The sequence below is a fragment of the Giraffa tippelskirchi genome, chromosome 7 (genome assembly GCF_054371585.1).
Source record: "Giraffa tippelskirchi isolate mGirTip1 chromosome 7, T2T-mGirTip1v1.2.pri, whole genome shotgun sequence".
Taxonomy (NCBI): Eukaryota; Metazoa; Chordata; class Mammalia; order Artiodactyla; family Giraffidae; genus Giraffa; species Giraffa tippelskirchi.
The window spans coordinates 107883168-107905594 of NC_137281.1; the positions used below are offsets into that span (position 1 = coordinate 107883168).

At 38.8% G+C, this 22427-nt stretch overlaps 1 protein-coding gene across 50 annotated transcripts in view; it reads left to right on the forward strand.

The window, feature by feature from the left end:
* Positions 1–22427, forward strand: part of CSNK1G1 (casein kinase 1 gamma 1) — a 165457-nt gene that overhangs the window by 24998 nt on the left and 118032 nt on the right. For 10 of the 50 annotated variants that reach the window (XM_081507405.1, XM_081507404.1, XM_081507400.1 and 7 more), the window contains one exon: positions 7859–7907. The exons of 38 other annotated variants lie outside the window; for them this stretch is intronic. The gene's annotated coding sequence lies outside the window, so the exon portion shown is untranslated. Of the gene's footprint in view, positions 1–7858; positions 7908–19820; positions 19924–22427 lie in introns of those variants that run through there. 2 more of the 50 variants (XM_081507407.1, XM_081507395.1) reach the window with 1 other exon arrangement.

Consider the following 22427-nt stretch of genomic DNA (forward strand, 5'->3'; position numbering starts at 1 on the left):
CCTTCAGTTTTGATGTGGTGTAACTCTTCTGAGGTTCAGAAAATTGTTGGGTTATAACTACCGAGAATCATTTTCACCCATGACCAAAAAACATCTGTGGAAAATAGTTTGCTAAGAAATAATTTGATGAAATCAGAGTCATAGAGACAATGGTTAACCTAACAGAACAAATTGCTTGAGAGGCATTTATATTTGACATGTCTATTATAGGCTCTTCCTATTTGTTTGTATTAGGAATGTACTCAAGATTCCTAGTTAGAAATTGTTCTTTATTAACTTGATTTGTTATGTGTATTTGAACACATTAAATAGCATTTCTTTTTTTCTTTAATGTTTGCAAATAATTACATTTATAAGTTAAAGACATTCTTTGGGCTAATGATCTAACTAGTCTGCCCTTTCTAAAACATAAGGCAATCTCTTACAAATAAAAGAACAATCATCATTTTCAGTACACACTGCTCCTGGATCTGCTGCATTTGACCTGATTATGAAATGAAGGTGGTCCTTTATCTAATCATAGTTTTACGCCTATAGAAACTCTTAATAGTTTTAATTCCCTTAGAAACTTCTTTGTATATATAGCTGAGAACTTGCGTATAGACTAGAAAGTCTGTGTTCTTTAAGTGTGAGTCCTAAAATTCATGTACTTTTCCTAAAAGAGTACTTCTATAGCTTCCAGGAACATAGTTACTGCATTTTACTAAGTCACCTCAGACGGTAAAGAATCCGCCTGCAATGTGGGACACCTGGATCCGATCCCTGGGTCAGAAAGATCCTCTTGAGAAAGGAATGGCGACCAACTCCAGTATTCTTGCCTGGAGAATTCTATGGACAGAGGAGCCTAGCGGGCTACAGTCCATGGGGTCACAAAGAGTCGGACATGACTGAGCGACTAACACTTTCTTTCACTTGGTTATAGCTCATAGCATATTAAAGGAGGTACATTATGGGACTTCCCTGGCAGTCCAGTGGTTAAGACATCCTGTTTCCTGGCCACGGAACTAAGATCTTACATGCTTTGTGGCCAAAATAATTTTTAAAAAGGAGGCACATTACACATTAGGAAAGGAAGGTGCTGCTAGAGCTGAACACACCAACTGTGAGAAAGAGACAAAAAGTACTGTATTAAAACTTAATACCCTGGGCCATTTAGTATAACAGCATTTGGCTTTACATCATTAGGGCTAGATGACATAGTTTTTCATAGAAAAATACAGTAGTTATTCTCAGCCATCAAAAAGGTTAAATTCACGTGTCACATGTGTTTGACTGTGCTAAGAGTCCATGTGTGAGAATATGCTCTAAAATTACTTCTTCCTTTTTTTCTCTCCCAATATTTATATCTCATTTCTTTTCCTTATTGACTTTTGATTAAGTTATTTTTATAGTGGCTTTTATTTAAGTATAAAGTATATTTTAATCTTAGTTGTAGGGTTTAAAAAAATAAACTTTAATTCTCTAGCAAATTCATCTACTCAGGATATAATTTCCTAATGAGTATACTAATGAGGGGTGGTTATACTTAAAGAGATTTATATCTGTGTACAAGTATGGTTTGACATATATAACTAGATGCATGTAGTTTTTAGAAGTATTTGGTTAGGCAGAATTGTGGTTCTTCAAGGTATGAGTAGATTAGAATGTGGAACAAGATAAAGGCTAATTATGGAAAAGAGTAAAAAGGTTAGGTAAGTATGACTGATTATTAGGAAGGAGAAAATGGTTACTTTCAAGATCAGTGTGGTAATAATTTTATTCTTGGTATAGTCATTAAAAAGAAGTTTTTCATTTTATATATTTTAATGTCACATTTTCCCCTAGGCATTTGATAAATATTCTAGATGTTGTCCTTTAGATTTTAAGAGTTCAGATGTTATATAACTGATTAAAATGATTTTTTATTATTAGCAGGTGATATTAAAGGAAGAGAGATAAGTGAAACCCAGTTATCTTTTGAGTAACAGCATTTTTCCTATTCTGGAATTTTAAAGCATTGTTTTAGAGTCGGACTTTTATGTAGCCAAATATACAAAATTGTTCTAAGATAATTTCACTACACTGACTTAATAATTGAATTTGGCCCAGGCTTGTAGGAATCCTGTGGGCATGTATATATTTGACTTCTGAGCAAGTTACTAGAGAAGAGTTAGTTTTAATTAATACTCTACAAAGTAATACTAAAAGACCGATATTTGGGTGTTTTTTTTATTTGTTTGTTTGTTTGCTTCTTTGTAGTGGGCTTACCAATTGTTTCTTTTCTCATTATGTCTTTCTTGGCTTTAAAGAAAAACTTTTTTTTTTTAAAAAAAGCTCTTCTTGTTCATTGCTTTTACGGTTCCAAAGTGAAACTCAAATGTATGTCTCTTATTTTAGTGTATTGGTACTTAACACAGAGTTAATGGCACTTTTTCTCCTTTGAGGCCATGGGAGGCTATTTCCTCCTCTACTTCTCCCGAACATTATCTTTTTAGCGTTTTCACTGGATGTCAATTAAGAGGCTGTTTATCAGAGACTACTACTCCTGATGCTGCTGCTGCTAAGTCGCTTCAGTCGTGTCCGACTCTGCGCGACCCCATAGACGGCAGCCTACCAGGCTCCGCCATCCCTGGGATTCTCCAGGCAAGAATACTGGAGTGGGTTGCCATTTCCTTCTCCAGTGCATGAAAGGGAAAAGTGAAAGTGAAGTCGCTCAGTCGTGTCCGACTCTTAGCGACCCCATGGACGGTAGCCTACCAGGCTTCCCCACCCATGGGATTTTCCAGGCAAGAGTACTGGAGTGGGGTGCCATTGCCTTCTCCGACTACTCCTGCAGATAGACCCAAAAGACAGTGGATTCTTGTGAATTCAGTAAGGAATCACAGGAAGGAAAGAAGAGATTTCTGGGTCTGTCTTCAGTAGTAATAAATATAAACTCACAAACAAGCCAGAATAAATTCAAGTTTTTTTCCCCTAGGATTCTGTTTATTTTGTGTGGAGATGAAAGAAGAATAGGAGAAACTCTTTGGCCCTCTGTGTGGATATGAGGAGAGGTTGCTCAACAGATTATGGTTGCCTTTGCCTACTTATTTTCCTTACCTACTTACCTCCTCCAGCCTTGAAGCTGTTTTATAGGGAGAACATGGATAAGGGGAAAGAACACTCTGGGTTGCCGCACATCTCTGATCAGTGTTGTTTTTCTTTGTTGGTTGTTCTTATTTTACTAGTAAAGAAATTGAGACATAGTCAAAGGTTACTATTTCCCTTGATTCTTTCTCCATTGCTTTATCACTGGAGCCATTTGTGAGTCCGTGTGTTTTGGCCACTCTTGAGTCTTGTGAAACTATCCTAAGTTCCTTCTTAATAGAGGAGGTGCCTTAAAAAAGTAATCATTTATTGGTTAGTGGTTTCAACCTGTTTCCTTCATCAACTGTTTGCCATAATGGGACTGCATTGGTTTTGATCATAAAATACACTTTTGGCTAATTTTTTGTTTTTTGGTTGTGCTGGGTCTTCGTTGTGGTGTACAGTCTCTTCATTGCTTTCTCTAGTTGCAGCAAGCAGGGGCTACTCTCTAGTTGCAGTGCACGGGCTTCTCCTTGCTGTGGCTTCTCTGGTTGTGGAACACAGGCTCTAGAGCATGTGGGCTTTTATAGTTGTGGTTCATGAACTCAGTAGTTTTGGCACACAGGCTTAGTTGCTGCACAACATTTGGGATCTTAGTTCCCGGGCCAGAGATTGAACCCTTGTCTCTTGCATTGGCAGGTGGATTCTTAACCATTGGACAACCAGGGAAGTCCTCTGGCTGATTTTTGATAACCATAATGAGTGGGATGTCTTTCTATATCTTTGAAATGAAAACTTTAGCATGACATATATTATGACTGTTAAATTTGGCTGCCCATTGAAATTTACCAACATTCTGAAACAACTGCATGAGAGAATTGGCTGATAAGAGTTAAGTAGCATCTTTGTATGAACAGTTTTTCAACCAAGGATGGTGGTACTCATTTTGTTACACAAGTAATGTAATGAAAATAATTAAAAATGAAAAGAAAGTGGAAATTTCACTATCCTAACAGAAACTGTTTATTTTCCATACTTGTATTTGACTGTAAATATAATTTTTATTATTTAGTAATAATGTCATAAATACATATTTATAGTCTATAAAGCCATATTTTAAACACTAGGGAATGTTTTAGGGGTCTGGGAAAGACTGGAAGGTTATACTTCCTTATAGTTTGATAAAGGACAACCCTTAGGAAGGAACTTTGAAAGAGTGGAATAGAAGAATTAGAAAGGAAAGGTACAAGGAAGGTATACTTTTAGAACCTTAGTGTAACTGCCTTGCAATGCCGGGAGCTCAGGTTTGATCCCTTGTTGGGGAACTAAGATCCTACATGCTGTGGAGCAGCCAAGTCTGCCACTTTAGCTACTGAGCCCATGTGTTCTGGGAGCCTGTGTGCTACAACTGCTGAGTCCATGAGTGCTCTAGAGCCCAAATGACAAAACAGAAGTATGTGCATTGCAACTAGAGAAAGCCTGCACTCCACAATGAAAAGCCCCCCCCCCACCAAAAGACTTAGCTGTTCGCAACTTTGGGAGAGGAAAAAACCCAAATTTCTTTGTGGCTAGTTCATACATAAAGCTAAGAGAAATCTGAAATATGGGAACAGTCATGTTGTAAACCTTTATGCTCCATCCACGAGAGAAAAATAAAAAGTTACAGGGTAAGGATTTCAGAAGGTGAAAAATGTTCACTACTCAGGGTAATTGAGGTGAGAAAATGGAATAAAAATACGGTGAAATGTTACATGAGATCTAATTAGAGCCTAGCAGGCACTACTGTGAGATATTACTGCTTTGTATGGCTTTTCTATATGAGTTAGGAGAAATACAGGAAGAGAATTCAGGTTTTATGTATAGCATCGTTACAAACCCAGCTCCCTTTTCTTCTTCCCCATCCTGTTAGCTGTTCTTCTTGCTCAGGGAAGTTTAATGATATTATCATTTTATAATGAAAAGCTTTACCAATATTAGTGTTGAGTCTTTGACTGTATGCTTTGAAATGAATTTACAGTGTCCATGGCCTTAACTTAGCTCAATGCAAGTAGCTGCATTCGTTATCAGACATTGGAGTTATGGTAATTTTGTTTGATGTGTCATAGCCTTTTTCCTTCATAAACCCATCTGTTTGTCATATAAATGTTTGCCTTAATCTACTTTGGAGTGACTTTTTATGTTGAATGCTATTCATTTCCTTAGAATAATACATCAAATTATTGTTTAGATCTGAAATTGAGAAATGGGAAATTTCCCTTGTATAAGGAACAAAAATGAATTAAATTTGTCTAGTTAACAGTACTAACTATGATACTCTGAACTTCTCTGTTGAAAGAATTATCATTTCAGACTCTCACTTATTATATTCAGTCTTTTTTTTGTTTCTGGAGTGAACAAGGTACTTTTTAGTTAAACATGGTGCTTTTTTCTTGTTTTGTGAGTTCCCATCCTTGTTTTTGGCAGCATGGATTGTTTATGCTGAAGGCTTTAAAAGCTGTATTTCGTTTTAACAATTTTATACCAGAGCCTGCAAACTGGTATCTCAGACATTGTTTAAAAATTAGTTTCCAGCGTATAAAAAATGGGATATTTTATTGTAATTTCAATGTTTTGCAACTCCTGAAAAATCAGAGCTGCCAGCATTGGACCTGAATTCATTCATTTGCTTTCTTTCTTTAGCTGTGTTGAGTCTTGGTTGTGTCATACGAGATCTTTGCTGCATGATGCGGGATATTTCCTTGTGGCATAGGACTCAAGTTGTGGCGATTGGCAGTGCCCAGAGTCTCCAGTTGTGATGCACTGGCTTCTCCAGTTGCAGTGTGGCCGCCTAGTTGCCTTGCAGCATGTGGGATCTTAGTTTCCCAACCAGGAATTGAACCCATATCCCCTGCACTGGAAGGCACCTTCTTAATCACTGGACCACCAGGCGAGTCCTAGTAGTCATCACTCTTTATATTAGATAGTCAGTCCTTACATTCAACTTCCATCCTTCTTAGCATTGCAGTTTCTACATCAATGAGTTTGTTTTGTGCCCTTTTCGTTGGAATTACCTGGAGACTCAGAAACCATGGTCTGCTTAGATTATCACTTAGTTTTGTTGTGCATGTGTTTTGTTTTGTTTTGTTTTTTAATTATTTATTTATTTTTGGCTGTGCTGGGTCTTTGTTGCTATGCTCGGGCTTTCTCTAGTTATGGAGAGCAGGGGCAACTCTCTAGTTGTGGTGCTTGGACTTCTTATTGCAGTGGCTTCTTAAGGAGAAAGGTATTACATTTTATGTCTATAACATAAATACAAGGATATGAGCATGATAAATTAAGCTGACTTTGAAAAACAACTTCTAATAACTTAAAATCCAAACAAGTATTACTTTCTTAAGGTAATCACCTCAAGAGGCCAATTCCAAAAGTGCTACTCAAAACATTTTTGGAAGAAAATGGTATATGTGTTTTAAATATTCTCAAGCATATCAAATCTTATCCTTTGAGAGTAGATGTATTTCAGTAACACTTGAAAGATAAATATAATTTGACAAGAAAATCGAGCAGGACAAATTTTATGAAGTATCATGAAGTCAGTAAACTTGAAATCTAATAGGTTACTGTCTGGATAAAACCAAATGTTATCCACCTTCATAGTATTAATGCATTTGCACATTTGTTCAAAGGAAATAATTCTCCAGGAAAGAAGATATTATAAATTTAGGTTTATACCCATTAGCCCTCAACCTTAACCACTCCCCTGCCAAAATGGAATATAATGAATTAGCAATAACAAAAATAATACTAAAGCAAAAGTAATGAAGAAAACTTCAGGGTGATGAAAACAGATAACAGACTTAATTTAATACCACAGATTTAAAGGACTGTCTTCCAGGAACAGTATATTTTGGATTAGATTGAAAGAAGTTCAACTGAAGTTATCCTTTCCAAGAGGATCATACTGTTGTCAGAATCACAGAATGTTTGAAAATCCTTGCTAACCTGTCACAGGAAGAAGCAAGTGAGGTACATGGTTCATTGTGTCCTGAGGCCACAACAGCAAAGTCATAAAGACACTATGTATGATTTATTCACATTATTTGTAAAATATTTATATAAGTGCATATTTTCCCTCCTTTCTGATAAAAGCTTTTACTGTCACAATCGGCTTACTTCTGCAGGAAGAAGTCTCCACCAAATTGACATGAACAAAATTCAGAGATGAGGGCCAAGACAGGAAAAGTAGTCATAAAATCTTATCCTGAGCTATATAGCAGTTGCTTAAGCCCTAGCTCCCTGTCCATCTCTGTCAGGTAGTGAAATAAATGAACCAACTAGAGATCCTGGTAAGTCTTTACTGGATAAACAAACTCTGGAAAAAGCAATTGGACTAATTGTAAGCCATTTTGCTTTCTCTCAGTGAATTATTTTTAAAACAGAGGTATGCTTTAAATAGATGAATTGTATGGTATTTGAATTACATCTCAAGGAAGCTGGATTTGTTTTCTTTTTTTTGCCTGTGCCACATGGTTTGTGGGATGTTCATTCCTTGACCAGGGATTGAACCTGGGCCACCACAGTAAAAACTCCGAGTCCTAACCACTGAACTATCAGGAAATTGCCATCAATGAAGCTGTTAAAACAAAAAAAACAAATCGGATGGAGAATTTCTGCCACAAAAAAGGAGCATAAATACAGTATTAAATGATGAAGAACATCACTGTGGGAAATAGAAGAAATTTTAAGGGAGAGACAGGTTGACTTCCTAGCAAAAAAATTGTGGACATATTTAAAAATCGCCACACACATTTTTTTGTTGTTGTTGTTGTTTCAGGAGGACAGTTGTGAGGCCAGTGCACTTTTGACTCAATGGGGCTGAATGGGTGAGTGAGTACAGGGTTCTTTGTTAAGGGTGACGGATGTGAGAGAGCTCAGACTTTGAACACATGGCTGGGTTTGACTGTGTGATCTTGTCAGTGAATATAAACTCTGTGAGCTTCAGTTTCCTTGTCTGTGGCAAGGAATGTCGAAGTCCATGCTAACTTCACAGAAGAGGTCACAGTCGGTCATTTTATTTAAAAAAAAACTTTTATTGTGATAAAAGTCCTATAATATAAAACATACTATTTTAACATATTTAACTGTACAGTTCAGTGGCAAAAAGTACATTCACATTGTTGTACAACTCTCACCATTATCCATGTCCTGAATTTGTCACCTTCCTAATCTGAAACTCTGTCCCCAAAAAACACTAACTCCCCATTCCCCCTCCCCACCCCACGCTCACACCCTGTCCCTGGCCACATCTACCAATGAATGTACTTTCTGACTCTATGAACTTGACTTTTCTAGGTACCTTGTATAAGCGGAATCAAGTAGCATTTGTCTGCACCTAATGTATATTGGAATGCATTTTTAAGATTAAGTGTATGTCCTTAATATATGTACCTTTTTCCCCTCTGTGCGATATAGCAGGTTCTCACTAGTCCAGTTCAGTCGTTCAGTCGTGTCCGACTTTTTGCAACCTCATGGACTGCAGCACACCAGGCTTCCCTGTCCATCACCAACTCCCAGAGTTTACTCAAACTCATGCCATTGAGTCGGTGATGCCATCCAACCATCTCATCCTCTGTCGTCCCCTTTTCCTCCCGCCTTCAATCTTTCCCAGCATCAGGGTCTTTTCAAATGAGTCAGCTCTTTGCATCAGGTGGCCAAAGTATTGGAGTTTCAGCTTCAGCATCAGTCCTTCCAGTGAATATTCAGGGCTGATTTCCTTTGGGATGGGCTGGTTGGATCTCCTTGCAGTCCAAGGGACTCTCAAGAGTCTTCCCTCACACCACAGTTCAAAAGCATCATTCTTCGGTGCTCAGCTTTCTTTATAGTCCAACTCTCACATCCATACATGAGTACTGGAAAAACCATAGCTTTGACTAGACAGACCTTTGCCAACAAAGTAATGTTGTCTAGGCTGGTCATAGCTTTTCTTCCAAGGAGCAAGTGTCTTTTAATTTCATGGCTGCAGTCACCATCCGTAGTGATTTTGCACCTCCAAAAAATAGTCTCTCACTGTTTCTATTGTTTCCCCGTCTATTTGCCATGAAGTGATGGGACAGGATGCCATGATCTTAGTTTTCTGATTGTTGAGTTTTAGCCAACTTTTTCACTCTCCTCTTTCACTTTCATCAAGAAGCTCTAGTTCTTCTTTGCTTTCTGCCATAAGGGTGGTGTCATCTGCATATCTGAGGCTATTGATATTTCTCCCAGCAGTCTTGATTCCAGCTTGTGTTTCATCCAGCCCAGCATTTCTCACGATGTGCTCTGCATATAAGTTAAATAAGCAGGGTGACAATATACAGCCTTGACGTACTCCTTTCACAATTTGGAACCAGTCTGTTGTTCCATGTCCAGTTCTAACTGTTGCTTCCTGACCTGCATACACATTTCTCAAGAGGCAGGTCAGGTGGTCTGGTATTCCCATCTCTTATAGATTTTTCAATAGTTTGTTGTGGTCCACACAGTCAAAGGCTTTGGCATAGTCAGTAAAGCAGAAGTAGATGTTTTTCTGGAACTCTCTTGCTTTTATGATGATCCAGTGGATGTTGGCAGTTTGATTTCTGGTTCCTCTGCCTTCAACTTGAACATCTGGAAGTTCATGGTTCATGTACTGTTGAAGCCTGGCTTGGAGAATTTTGAGCATTACTCTACTAGTGTGTGAGATGAGTGCAATTGTGGGGTAGTTTGAACATTCTTTCGCATTGCCTTTCTTTGGGATTGGAATGAAAATGGACCTTTTCCAGTCCTGTGGCCACTGCTGAGCTTTCCAGATTTGCTGGCATATTGAATGCAGCACTTTCACAGCATCATCTTTTAGGATTTGAAATATCTCAACTGGAATTCCATCACCTCCACTAGCTTTGTTCGTAGTGATGCTTCTTAAGGCCCGCTTGACTTTGCATTCCAGGATGCCTGGCTCTAGGTGAGTGATCACACCATCGTTATTGTTTGGGTTGTGAAGACCTTTCTTGTATAGTTCTTCTGTGTATTCTTGCCACCTGTTCTTAATATCTTCTGCTTCTGTTAGGTCCATACCATTTCTGTCCTTTATAGTGACCATCTTTGCATGAAATGTTCCCTTGGCATCTTTTAATTTTCTAGAAGAGATCTCTCGTCTTTCCCATTCTATTGTTTTCCTCTATTTCTTTGCACTGATCACCGAGGAAGGCTTTCTTATCTTTCTTTGCTATTCTTTGGAACTCTGCATTCAAGTGGGTGTATCTTTCCTTTTCTCCTTTGGCTTTCGCTTCTCTTCTTTTCATAGCTACTTGTAAGACTTCCTCAGAATCCATTTTGCCTTTCTTTTTTTTTGGAGATGGTCTTGATCCCTGCCTCCTGTACAAAGTCACAAACCTCCATCCATAGTTCTTCAGGCACTCTGTCAGATGTAATCCCTTGAATCTATGTGTCACTTCCACTGTATAATTGTAAGGGATTTGATTTAGGTCATACCTGAGTGGTCTAATGGTTTTCCCTACTTTCTTCAATTTAAGTCTGAATTTGGCAATAAGGAGTTCATGATCTGAGCCACAGTCAGCTCCTGGTCTTGTTTTTGCTGACTGTATACAGAGCTTCTCCATTTTTGGTTGCAAAGAATATAATCAATCTGATTTCATTATTGACTGTCTGCTGATGTCCATGTGTAGAGTCCTCTTGTGTTGTCAGAAGAAGTATTTCCTGTTAACAGTGCATTCTCTTGGCAAAACTGTATTAGCCTGTACCCTGCTTCATTCTGTACTCCAAGGCCAAACTTGCCTGTTACTCCAGGTATCTCTTGACTTCCTACTTTTGCATTCCAGTTCCCTATAATGAAAAGGACATCTGTTTTTGGTGTTCTAGAAGGTCTTGTAGGTCTTCATAGAACCATTCAACTTCAGCTTCTTCAGCATTATTGGTCGGGGCATCGAATTGGATTACTGTGATATTGAATAGTTTGCCTTGGAAATGAACAGAGATCATTCTGTCGTTTTTGAGATTGCATCCAAGTACTGCATTTCAGACTCTTTTGTTGACTATGATGGCTACTTCCTTTCTTCTAAGGGATTCTTGCCCACAGTAGTAGATATAATGGTCATCTGAGTTAAATTCACCCAATCCAGTCCATTTTAGTTCTCTGATTCCTAAAATGTTGATGTTCACTCTTGCCATCTCCTGTTTGACCACTTCCAATTTGCCTTGATTCATGGACCTAACATTCCAGGTTTTTATGCAATATTGCTCTTTACAGCATCGGACTTTACTTCCATCACCAGTTAAACCCACAAGTGGATGTTGTTTTTGCTTTGGCTCCATCTCTTCATTCTTTCTGGTGTTATTTCTCCACTGATCTCCAGTAGCATATTGGGCACCTACCGACCTGGGGAGTTCATCTTTCAGTGTGCTATCTTTTTGCCTTTTCATGCTTTTCATGGGGTTCTCAAGGCAAGAATAGTGAAGTGGTTTGCCATTCTCTGCTCCAGTGGACCACGTTTTGTCATTAATTACCTATTTTTTACTCAGTAGTGTATATATATCGATCCAGATCTTCCAATTTATCTCACCCCACTTTCCCATCTTGGTGTCCATGCATCTGTGTCTCTATTTCTGCTTTGCAAATGGGTTCATCTGTATGCTTTTCTAGATTCTGTATTTGTGCATTAATGTACAATATTTGTTTTTCTCTTTCTGACTCATTTCACTCTGTATGACAGTGTCTGGGTCCATTCATGTCTCTGCAAATGCACACAATTTCATCCTTTTTTATGGCTGAATAATACTCCATTGTATATATGTACCACATCTTCTTTGTCCATTCCTCTGTTGATGGACATTTAGGTTGCTTCCATGTCCTGGGTGTTGTAAATAGTGCTGCAGTCAGCAATGGGGGTGCGTATATCTTTTGGAATTACAGTTTTCTCCAGGTATATGCCCAGGAGTGGGATTGCTGGGTCATGTATATGGTAGTTCTGTTTTTAGTTTCTTAAGGAACCTCTGTATGCTGTTCTCCATAGTGGCTGTACCTGTTTACATTCCCACCAACAGTGTAAGATTCTCTTTCCTCCATACTCTCTTCAGCAAAATTTATTGTTTATAAATTTTTTGATGATGGCCATTCTGACTGGCCATCTGGCATGAGGTGATATAAAAAACATAAATGTCTTTTGTAAACCTGAGTCCCTTTTAAATATAAATGTCACTTCCCTACTTTAAATGCTTAAATGGCTTCTCATTTGATAATGGTGGATTATCAGCAACCTATAAATCCTGAATAGTGGACTCCTGCTACCTCTTTCCTTGTAATCCCCTGCCTTTCTAGTCTTTTTCTACCAGGAGCCTCTACAGGGTTTTTCTCTTTCTGGAGGCTCTGATCCCAGCTCTTGACATGGTTGGCTTCTTCTCATCCTTGAGGACAGTATTTAAATGTAGCTTCTGCTAAAGGTCTTGATCAGTTTCTTTCTAAAACTCTCCCTTTTGACTTCCCTATTATCTTCAGCAGGTCTTTGCAGCATGATGCAAATTTGCAGGGTTTTTTATTCATGTCATTGTTTGTGATGCCCACTGTAGACTGTAAACTCTGTGAGCACTAGAACTGTGTATATTGTGAGTTCACTGTTACATCCCTAGTGATTATCCTAGTTTTAGACACATAGGAGACAGTCACTAAATGTTTGGTTGAATTAAGAACTCCACTTTGAAGAAAAAAGAACTCCACTTTGAGTAAATACATGTGCTTGTACTTTTCCTTTTTGACACCAAGAAATTGTGCAGACTCCTTCAGTAATTGCTGTAATTCCTTTTGTTTCTTTTATTAGAAATAGTATTTTAAAACACATATCTGCGTATCTTTTTTCGGGGGAATGGAGCATTCTGCGAGGTTTGTAAGATATTAGTTCCGCCAAGCAGGGCCGAGGTCCCAGTAGTGACAGTGCTGAGCCCTGACCACTGGATCGCCAGGGAATTTTTTTTTTTTTTTAAGGACTTCATTTTTTAAGAGTAGTTTTAGATTCATGGCAAAATTAAGAGGAAGGTACAGAGACTTCCCATATACCCTCTGCCCCTATACATGCATAGCCTCCCCCATTATCAGTATCCTCCATCAGAGTGGTACTGTTGTTGCAATCGATGAACCAACACTGACACATCATAATTATCTAAATCCTGTACTCTAAGCTTCTGGCATATTTCAAAATAGTTTATTTTTCCCTCCCCCTGCTGGAAGCACAGGGGGATTTTTTTGGTGGTGTACATTATGTGAGTTTGGACATAATGTCCATATAATAATAATGTCCAACGTGTTCATAATTTGGACATGTATAATGACACGTGTCCACTGTTACAGTATCGTACAGAATAGTTTCGCCTAAAAGTCATCTGTGCTGCACTTGTTCACCCACCACCCTTCCCATGATAACTGCTAATCTTTTTTACTGTCTTTAGAGTTTTGCCTTTCCCAGAATGTCATATAGTTGGAATCATACAGTATATAGCATTTTCAGATTAGCTTCTTTCACTTACTAATATGCATTTAAATTTCTTCTTTCTTTTTTAGCTTGATAGCTCATTTCTTTTTAATGTTGAATAATATTCTGGATATTCGGGCTTTCTGATAGCTCAGCTGGTAAAGAATCTGCCTGCAATGCAAGAGACCCCAGTTCGATTCCTGGGTCAAGAAGATCTGCTGGAGAAGGGATAGACTACCCTCTCCAGTATTCTTGGGCTTCCTTGGTAGCTCAGATGGTAAAGAATCCTCCTGGAACGTGGGAGAACTGGGTTTGATCCCTGGGTTGGCAGGATCCCCTGGAGAAGGGGATACCAGTATTCTGGCCTGGAGAATTTCATGGACTGTGTATTCCATGGGGTCGCCAAGAGTCAGACACGACTGAGCGACTTTCACTTCACTTCACTTCAATATTCTAGATGTCTGGATATACCACAGTTTATCTATTCAACTTCTGAAGGACGTTAGAGCTCTTAGCTTGTTAATAATAGTTGTTTTAAATTCCTGGTCTGATAATTCCATCATTCTTGCCATCTCTTGTTCTGTTACTTGCCCTGTCTCTTCATATTGCACTTTTTGCCTTTTAGTATGCCTTGTAATTTTTTATTGATAGCCAGATATGATATACCTGGTAAAAGGAATTGCTGTAAATAGCCCTTTCATAATAAAATGGCAAGGTATAAGGGGAGGGGAAGCATTCTATAGTCCTGTGATTAGGTGTCAGTCTTTTAGTGAGCCTGTTTCTCTGAACTGTAAGTTTTATGTGTGTCTCACTTCAGTGGAACAGGATGGCTAGAGTTGTTTGGGGTTGGGCATTTCCCTTCCATCATATGGAAGGCTAGAGGGAGCTGGAGTTGAGTAGTTCTCTTTTCCCAGGTCAGTTAGGCTCTGACAAATAATACCCTAGCAAGTTAGGCTGTGATTAACTATTTTCTCCAGAGGGCAGGCGTCCTTAAAAACAGAGTCCTCTGACATATTTAAAAATAGTTCAGTTTTCTGTTCCCCTACTGAAAGCTCAAGGGGATTTTTTTTTTCCTCTAATATTTGCTGTGGGAACCTGGTCGAGCTCTTGGAGGCAAATCTCACAAAACTGTGGGGTCCCGCCTGTGACAGTGTCCCCTGGAACCTTTAACTCTTAGAGCTATTTACACTGAGTATCCAGAAATTCGTCAGTTACAGTTCAGATTTTCCTTCCCTGGCACTGATTCCTGCCACATACCCTCTACTCCAGTAAGCTGTGACTCCCTGTTTTCACTTGTCCTTCTTCAATCTGGGCATCAGTGGTTCGGCCTATACTCTTCCCTCTTTTATGGATCTGAGAGCTGTTGATTTTTCAGTTCCTAGAGTGTTTACCTGTGCTCCTTACATGCAGGACTGAAAATTGTAAGTTCCCTGTACATACTTTTCTCTTTCCTTTCCCTCTTTTCTTTTTTTCTGTAAGAACAATTGAAATCTTTCTGTCCTATAGTAAAAGATATGGTAAGTTTCAGGTATGTCCCTTTTTTGTGGGAGAAAGTGAACCAAATGGAGGAAAGTAAATTGGTATCAGGGCTGAAAATAAATTTGCAACTGGCTTTGGTCTTCAACTTCACCAACTGTGTGTCTGTGTTAAACAGGCTGTTTTTGCATGGCTTAGAAAAATATATAGGAACTAAATAGTGATAATGCCAGAGAAACTCTCAGGTGAGACCGCTTAATGTCTTGGTCGTTAGATTTTATTTTCTGATGCTGTCTTATGACATCTAAGATGGGTAAAAATTTGGGTTATACTTTCCTAATGATTAGTGCCTTTTCTTCAGTTAACACATTGCATATAACTAAGCAGGATATAGTCATCATGGTACTTGGAATTATTATGTTTTTCTTTCTCTTGAGAATGATGGCAAGAGTTACAATCTCTTAGATCAACCTGTTAAATCTGTTCTTTGGTTGAAAAACAAGATTGAGAACTCATTTATTATATATTGCTTTATTCATTGAATATTTTGAGAACCTACTATGCCAGGCCCTATGAATAAAATGGTGAATGAGAGTTCCTATCTTCACAGAATAATATACCAGTGAACAAGCAGTTACAGTTTGGTTCAGTCGCTCAGTCGTGTCTGACTCTTTGTGACCCCATGAACCGCAGCACGCCAGGCATCCCTGTGCATCACCAACTCCTGGAGTCCACCCAAACACATGTCCACTGAGTCAGTGATGCCATCCAACCATCTCATCCTCTGTCGTCCCCTTCTCCTCCTGCCCTCAATCTTTCCCAGCATCAGGGTCTTTTCCAATGAGTCAGCTCTTTGCATGAGGTGGCCAAAGTGTTGGAGTTTCAGCTTCAACATCAGTCCTTCCAATGAGTATTCAGGACTGATTTCCTTTAGGATGGACTGGTTGGATCTTCTTGCAGTCCAAGGGACTCTCAAGAGTCTTCTCCAACACCACAGTTCAAAAGCATCAATTCTTCAGTGCTCAGCTTTCCTTATAGTCCAACTCTCACATCCATACATGAGTACTGGAAAAACCATAGCCTTGACTAGATGGACTTTTGTTGGCAAAGTAATGTCTCTGCTTTTTAATATGCTATCTAGGTTGGTCATAACTTTCCTTCCAAGGAGTAAACGTCTTTTAATTTCAAGGCTGCAGTCACCATCTGCAGTGATTTTGGAGCCCCCCCAAATAAAGTCAGACATGGTTTCCACTGTTTCTCCATCTATTTGGCATGAAGTGATGGGACCAGATGCCATGAGCTTAGTTTTCTGAATGTTGAGCTTTAAGCCAACTTTTTCACTCTCCTCTTTCACTTTCATCAAGAAGCTCTTTAGTTCTTCTTCACTTTCTGCCATAAGGGTGGTGTCATCTGCATATCTGAGGTTATTGATATTTCTCCCGGCAGTTACAGTGCACAGTGGTTAATGCTATTTTGGGATGCTAAAAGAGTCTATAAGAGGGGCCCCAAACCCAAAGTTGAGTCAAAGGAAAAGTTTTCCAGAAAGATATGTTTAAAGTAAAAGCTAAAGAGGAGCATGAGTTAATGAACTAAGGAGCAGAGATAAAAGGGGGATCCAAGCCAAGGGCCCTTTGCTGAAAATGAAGTGAGTTTGGTATTCATTAGCATGTAACATAAGGGAGTGATTTAACTGAAATGAAGCTGTAGAGGTGAGCATGTCCCGGGTCAGGAAGGACTGTAAGCCTCCACTGAGCCACCTGGGAAGCATTTTTTAAGGGCATTGGGAAGCTATGGAAGGGCCTTCAGGTTGGAGGATGACATGATTAGACTTGCATTTAGAAAGTTCCCTCTGGCTACAGTGCTACACAAATTGGTTTGGAGAGAGAGGTAAGGGAGTTGAGCGGAGAAACCTGAAAGCAAAATCAGTTGAGAGTTTGTTTCATTCCTGTGGGAGAATGGTTTCTTTCCAGAGTGATACTAATGAAGATAGAGGAAAGCTTAGAGATTTGAGTGTTATTTAAGAGCTAAAATTCCTCTGTGTCTTGTTGAGGTCACTGGGTAGATGGATAGTATAGTATTCATTGAAGAAAGAACCCAAGAGAAGAAAGTAGGTTTGACATTTTCTTGGGGAGGAGAGGGATGGGGAGGAGTGGGAACCAAGAGAAGATGAGCTTAATTTGGACTATTGAAATTGAGGTATCTGAATTTTCTATGGTGAGGTAGAAAAATATACCCCTGAGTATATACATCTCAAACATAGGAGAAGGGTGTTAGCTGGAAATACAAATGAAGATTCATCAGCATATAAATGAACATGTAGGAGTGCTTTGAACAATAACTGTAGTACTTGGGAACAGTGTCTTTTGTATAATGGACACTTACTAAATATTTTTTGAAAGAATACATGACTAAACGCCATGGGAGTGGTTTTGAGTGAGAAAAGAGGTAGGCTTGTGCTAGTATTGGCAGGAAATGAAACAGTTAGGGACAAGCTGAGTAAGAAGGAGCAGTGAGAGACAGGAGGAAGCCTGGGAGACCGTGGCAGCGCGAACCCAAAGGGGAAAGAATATTTTAAGAAAGACCAAAAGGCTGTCGGGGTCAGGAGAATAAGAAGAGGACTAAAACGTGTTTCTTGGATTTTTCCTCAAGGATGTGGTTTACCTGGGTGAGGAGAAGGAGATCAGTGGTTTGGAGGGATGGGATTAAAAACCTTACTGCAGTGAGTTCAGGAAAGAGGAAACAGAAGCATCTAGTGAGGACAGCTCTTCAGTTTGGTTGTGAAGGGCCTGTGGGGAGAGACAGAATGGCTGCCAGACAGGAAATAGTGATCAAGGGATGGGTGTTAGAGCTTGTGTTTTTAATGGTAAGGTTGTGAACATGTTTAATGCTCATTACAGGAAGTCAACAGAGAAGGATAAAGTTACGAGGAGAGAGCAATAATACAGTAAAGTTTGTAGAAGTGATTTGACTTGGGCAGGAGGGCCACCTCTCCTGTATGAGACAGGAAGAAGGTTTGGTGTTTAGAAAATCCAGGGAATTTTCATCATAGGACTTTTTGTTTCTGTGAAATAGCAAGATAGAAATTTAAATAACTGAAGTAGTACATGCTTGTTTAAAATTATTTAGAATGCAGAGATGTAAAAATTTAAAATTTCATTGTTTGCCCTTTAAATGTGCTCTTCAGAGATTAACTGGTTTCAGTTTCTTATGTATCCTATCAGATTTCTTTCTAAATACACACAAACTGTATTCACATGAGAGATTGCAAAAGGATTTTAACTGTTTTTTTAAAAAAGTGGGGTCATACTATACATATGATTGTGCAACAAACCTTTTTTTCCCCTATCACACCGTATTTGGTTTTCTTTCCAAACCGAGCACATAGTAAATCTACCTTTTTTTCTTTCCAGTAGCTTATACTATTCCATATATGGAGATACTATTTTTTTAACCATTCTAATCATGGGAATTTAAGTTGACTCTAGTTTTTTGATATTAAAAATAATACTCAGTGGATGTTCTTAACAGTATAGTATGGTCAAATCATATTCAGGGTTTTAATGTATTCAATTATATCCATATAAATTCCTGGTTCATTAGTTTATTCGGTGTGTTATAATCTGTTACTGTGATTTTTTTTCATTTTGTAAAGATTTCTTTCTTTCTTTTTGGCTGTGTTGGGTCTTTGTTGCTGTGTGTGGCTTTCCTCTAGCTGTGGTGAGTGTGGGCTACTCTTCATTGTGGCACCCCAGCTTCTCGTTGTGGTGGCTTCTCTTGTTGCTGAGCACAGACCTAGGATGCGCAGGTTTCAGTTGTTGCAGTCTGTGTGCTCAGTAGTTGTGGCCCAAGGGCTCTGGAGCACTGGCTCAGTAGTTGTAGCAAATGGGCTTAGCTGCCTTGCGGCTTGTGGGATCATCCCGGAGTAGAAATTGAACCCATGGCACATGGACTTAGTTTCTCCTCAGCATGTGAGATCTAGTTCCCTGACCAGGGATTGAATCCATGTCCCTTGCACTGCAAAGCAGATTCTTAACCACTAGCCCATCAGGGAAATCTTGATATGGATATTGACTTCCCTGGTGATCCAGTGGTTAAGACTCTGCACTCCCAATGCAGGGGGCCAGGGTTTGATCCTTGGTTAGGGAACTAGATCCCACATGCCACAACTGCCTGTTGCAGCCAAATAAATAAATTTTGGGGCTTCCCAGGTGGCTCAGATGGTTAAAGAATCTCCCTGCCATGCAGGAGACCCAGGTTCAATCCTTGGGTCAGGAACATCCCCTGGAGAAGGGAATGACAACCCACTCCAGTATACTTGCCTGGAAAATCCAATGGACAGAGGCACCTGGTGGGCTACAGTCCATGGGGTCACCGAGAGTCAGACATGACTGAGTGACTAACATTTTCTTCACTTTCCCCTGCATTGGCAGGAAGATTCTTAACCACTGGACCATTAGGGAGGCCTGAGTGTAATTTATTTTGTTGTTCATATTTGGCCACTATGAATCCCTATGTGTCCCTTGTGTCCTTTTGACATGTCCCCATCATTCATTGATCACTTCCTTACCTCAATTTTCTAGGCTTATCTTGTACTCCACTGCCTTAGGTCTGGAATCCGCCATTTCTGAGGAACTCTGGATCCTTGAGAATGGTTTTAAAACCAAAATCTGGGTGCCAGATGTGCTCATGCTATTGAGTGTTGTTCCTCTCAGGCCCTGATAGTAGATAGAGCTCATAATTATTTTATTGCTGTGTTTGTTTGTCAAGTATATGTATGTATGGGGCTTCCCTGGTGACTCAGTGGTAAAGAATCTGCTTGTAATGCAGGCGACCTGGGTTTGATCCCTCAGTCAGGAAGATCCCCTGGAGAAGGAAATGGCAACTCACTCCAGTATTCTTGCCTGGGAAATCCCATGGACAGAGGAGCCTGGTGAGCTACAATCCATGGGGTCGCAAACGAGTCAGACAGAACTTAGTGACTAAACAGTAACATACGTATATATGTATATATAATATCATGAGTTTACATTGATACTTCCAATGCCAGTTCAATACCACCCAGTTCATTCTAGTTTTTTCCCTTTCCATTTTTGTAATTCTTTTCTCTACAGTGAAAAACCTGTCATTGTTCAATATGTTTACTTATTTGATCAATCTGCCTGTATGTGACTGATCTCCCATAGCCACCTCCACTCACTCCTCACTTCACTTGGGTTCTGCCACTCCATGCCAGACTGCCTCTTCCACATAGATGAAGATGGCTTCACCTTGACTGTGCTCCAGCGTACCATGCTGGGTGAGGACCTAGGACTTCCATGCTGGGCTCCTCACCATTTTCAGGGTCTTACACCCTGTACGGGGTCCCTTGTTCCTTTCCCACTCCGTGAATCTGCACATTTTACATTTTGAGTTACATGTAATGAAATACACAGATCTTGAGTGAACTCTTGGATTGAGTTTTGATAAGTGTAACGGTGGATATTCAACAGCCAAGAAAGTTTCTTAGTGTCCCCTTGCATTTAATTTCTACTTTTCCTTCAAAGAGGAGAGGATTGTTATTGAACTTTATATTTTGAGTACCACATGTGTCTCAATGACTGTAGGTTTAAAATGTGTCTTCCAAATTAAAAAAAAAATTTTAATTGTGGGAAAAACACATAACACAAATGTATCCTCTTACCTATTTTTAAGTGTATAGTTCAGTAGTGTTAACTATATTCACATTGCTGTGGAACACATCCTCTCTTTTTCATCTTGCAGAACTGAAGCTCTGTACCCATCAAACAACAACTCTCTTTTAGCCCTTCACTGCTTTCTGTTCCTGTAATTTTGACAACTCTAGATATCTCTATATGAGTGGAATCATGCCATATTTGTCCTTGTATATTGTGTGTGTGTGTGTATTTAAAAGAGTGATTTGGCTATTCTCAGTCATTTTCTTTTCTATAAATACTTTTTAATCAACTTGTTAATATGTATAAAAATTCCGTAGTGATTTTTGTATGGATTGCATTAAATCTGTCAGTTTGGGGAAAATTAACATCACAACTATCAATATATTGAGTCTTCCAATCTGTAAACACAGTATATCTATTTATTCAGATCTTTATTTCTATAGTATATTATAGTTTTGAACATAAATTTTGTGCATTGTATAAAATATGTTCATAAGTACTTTTAGTTTTCTTGATGCTTTTTTAGATGGAATTATTATTATTTTAAAGACTATATTTTTAGGCACAATTTTAGGTTTACTTAAAAATTGAAAGCAGAAAATACAGAGAATTTCTATATACTCCCTCACAATACCCCCTTCCCATTTTTCCTATTTAGTAAGTATTTTTCGCTTGCATTAGTGTTACACATACAACTGTTATACCTGATTAGTCAGTATGGATTTATTTTTATTAACTAAAATCCATAGTTTGTATTAGGGTCCAGTCCTGTGTTGTGTGTTACATGGGTTTTTACAACCACATAATGACATGTGTCTATCACTACAGTATCGTACAAAGTGTTACTATTGCACTGAAAATCCTCTGCAGTTCACCTGTTCATCCCTCCACCCCACTAATCCTTGACAACTACTGATATATTTTTTACAATCTCAATAGTTTTTCCTTTTTCAGAATGTCATATAGTTGGAATATATGTATTCGTTTCAGATTGGCTTCCTTCACTTAGCAATATGCATTCAAGTTTCCTCTGTGTCCTTTTGTGGCTGGACACCTCATTTGTTTTTATCACTGAATAATATTCCATTATAGTTATACCACAGTTATACCACAGTCTGTAGTTATACCACAGTCTATTTATCCACTCACCTATTGAAATACATCTTGATTGCTTCCAGTTTTTAGCAGTTTCAAATAAAGCAACTGTAAACTTTCATGAGAAAGCTTTTGTATGGATTTAAGTTGTTAGTTCATTTGAATAAAGACCTAGGATTGCTGGATCATATAGTGAAAGTATGTTTAGTTTTGTGAGAAACTGCCAAACTGCCTTCCAAGTGGCTGTATCATTTGGCATTCCCATTAGCAGTGAACAAGAGTTCCTCTTGTTGCACCTGGGTTTGGTGTTGTCAGTGTTTGGGGGTTTCATCATTCTAAGAAGTTTGTAGTGGTATCTCATTTTAACTTGTTGTGAGATAATTCCATAATAGTGTATTATGTTGAGCATCTTTTTCGTATACTCATTTGTGATCTGTCTATCTTTGGTGAGGTATCTGTTAATCTTTTGCCCTTTTTTGAAATAGAGTGTTTCTTATTGCTTTAAGAGTTTTTTGTGTATTTTGGATAACAGTCTCTTTTCAGTTATGTGTTTTGTGAATAGTTCTGCCAGTCTATAGCTTGTCTTTTCATTTTCTTTAGCATCACTTTGCAAAACAGAAGTTTTTAGTTTTTATTAAGTTCGACTTATCAATCTTCTTTTTCA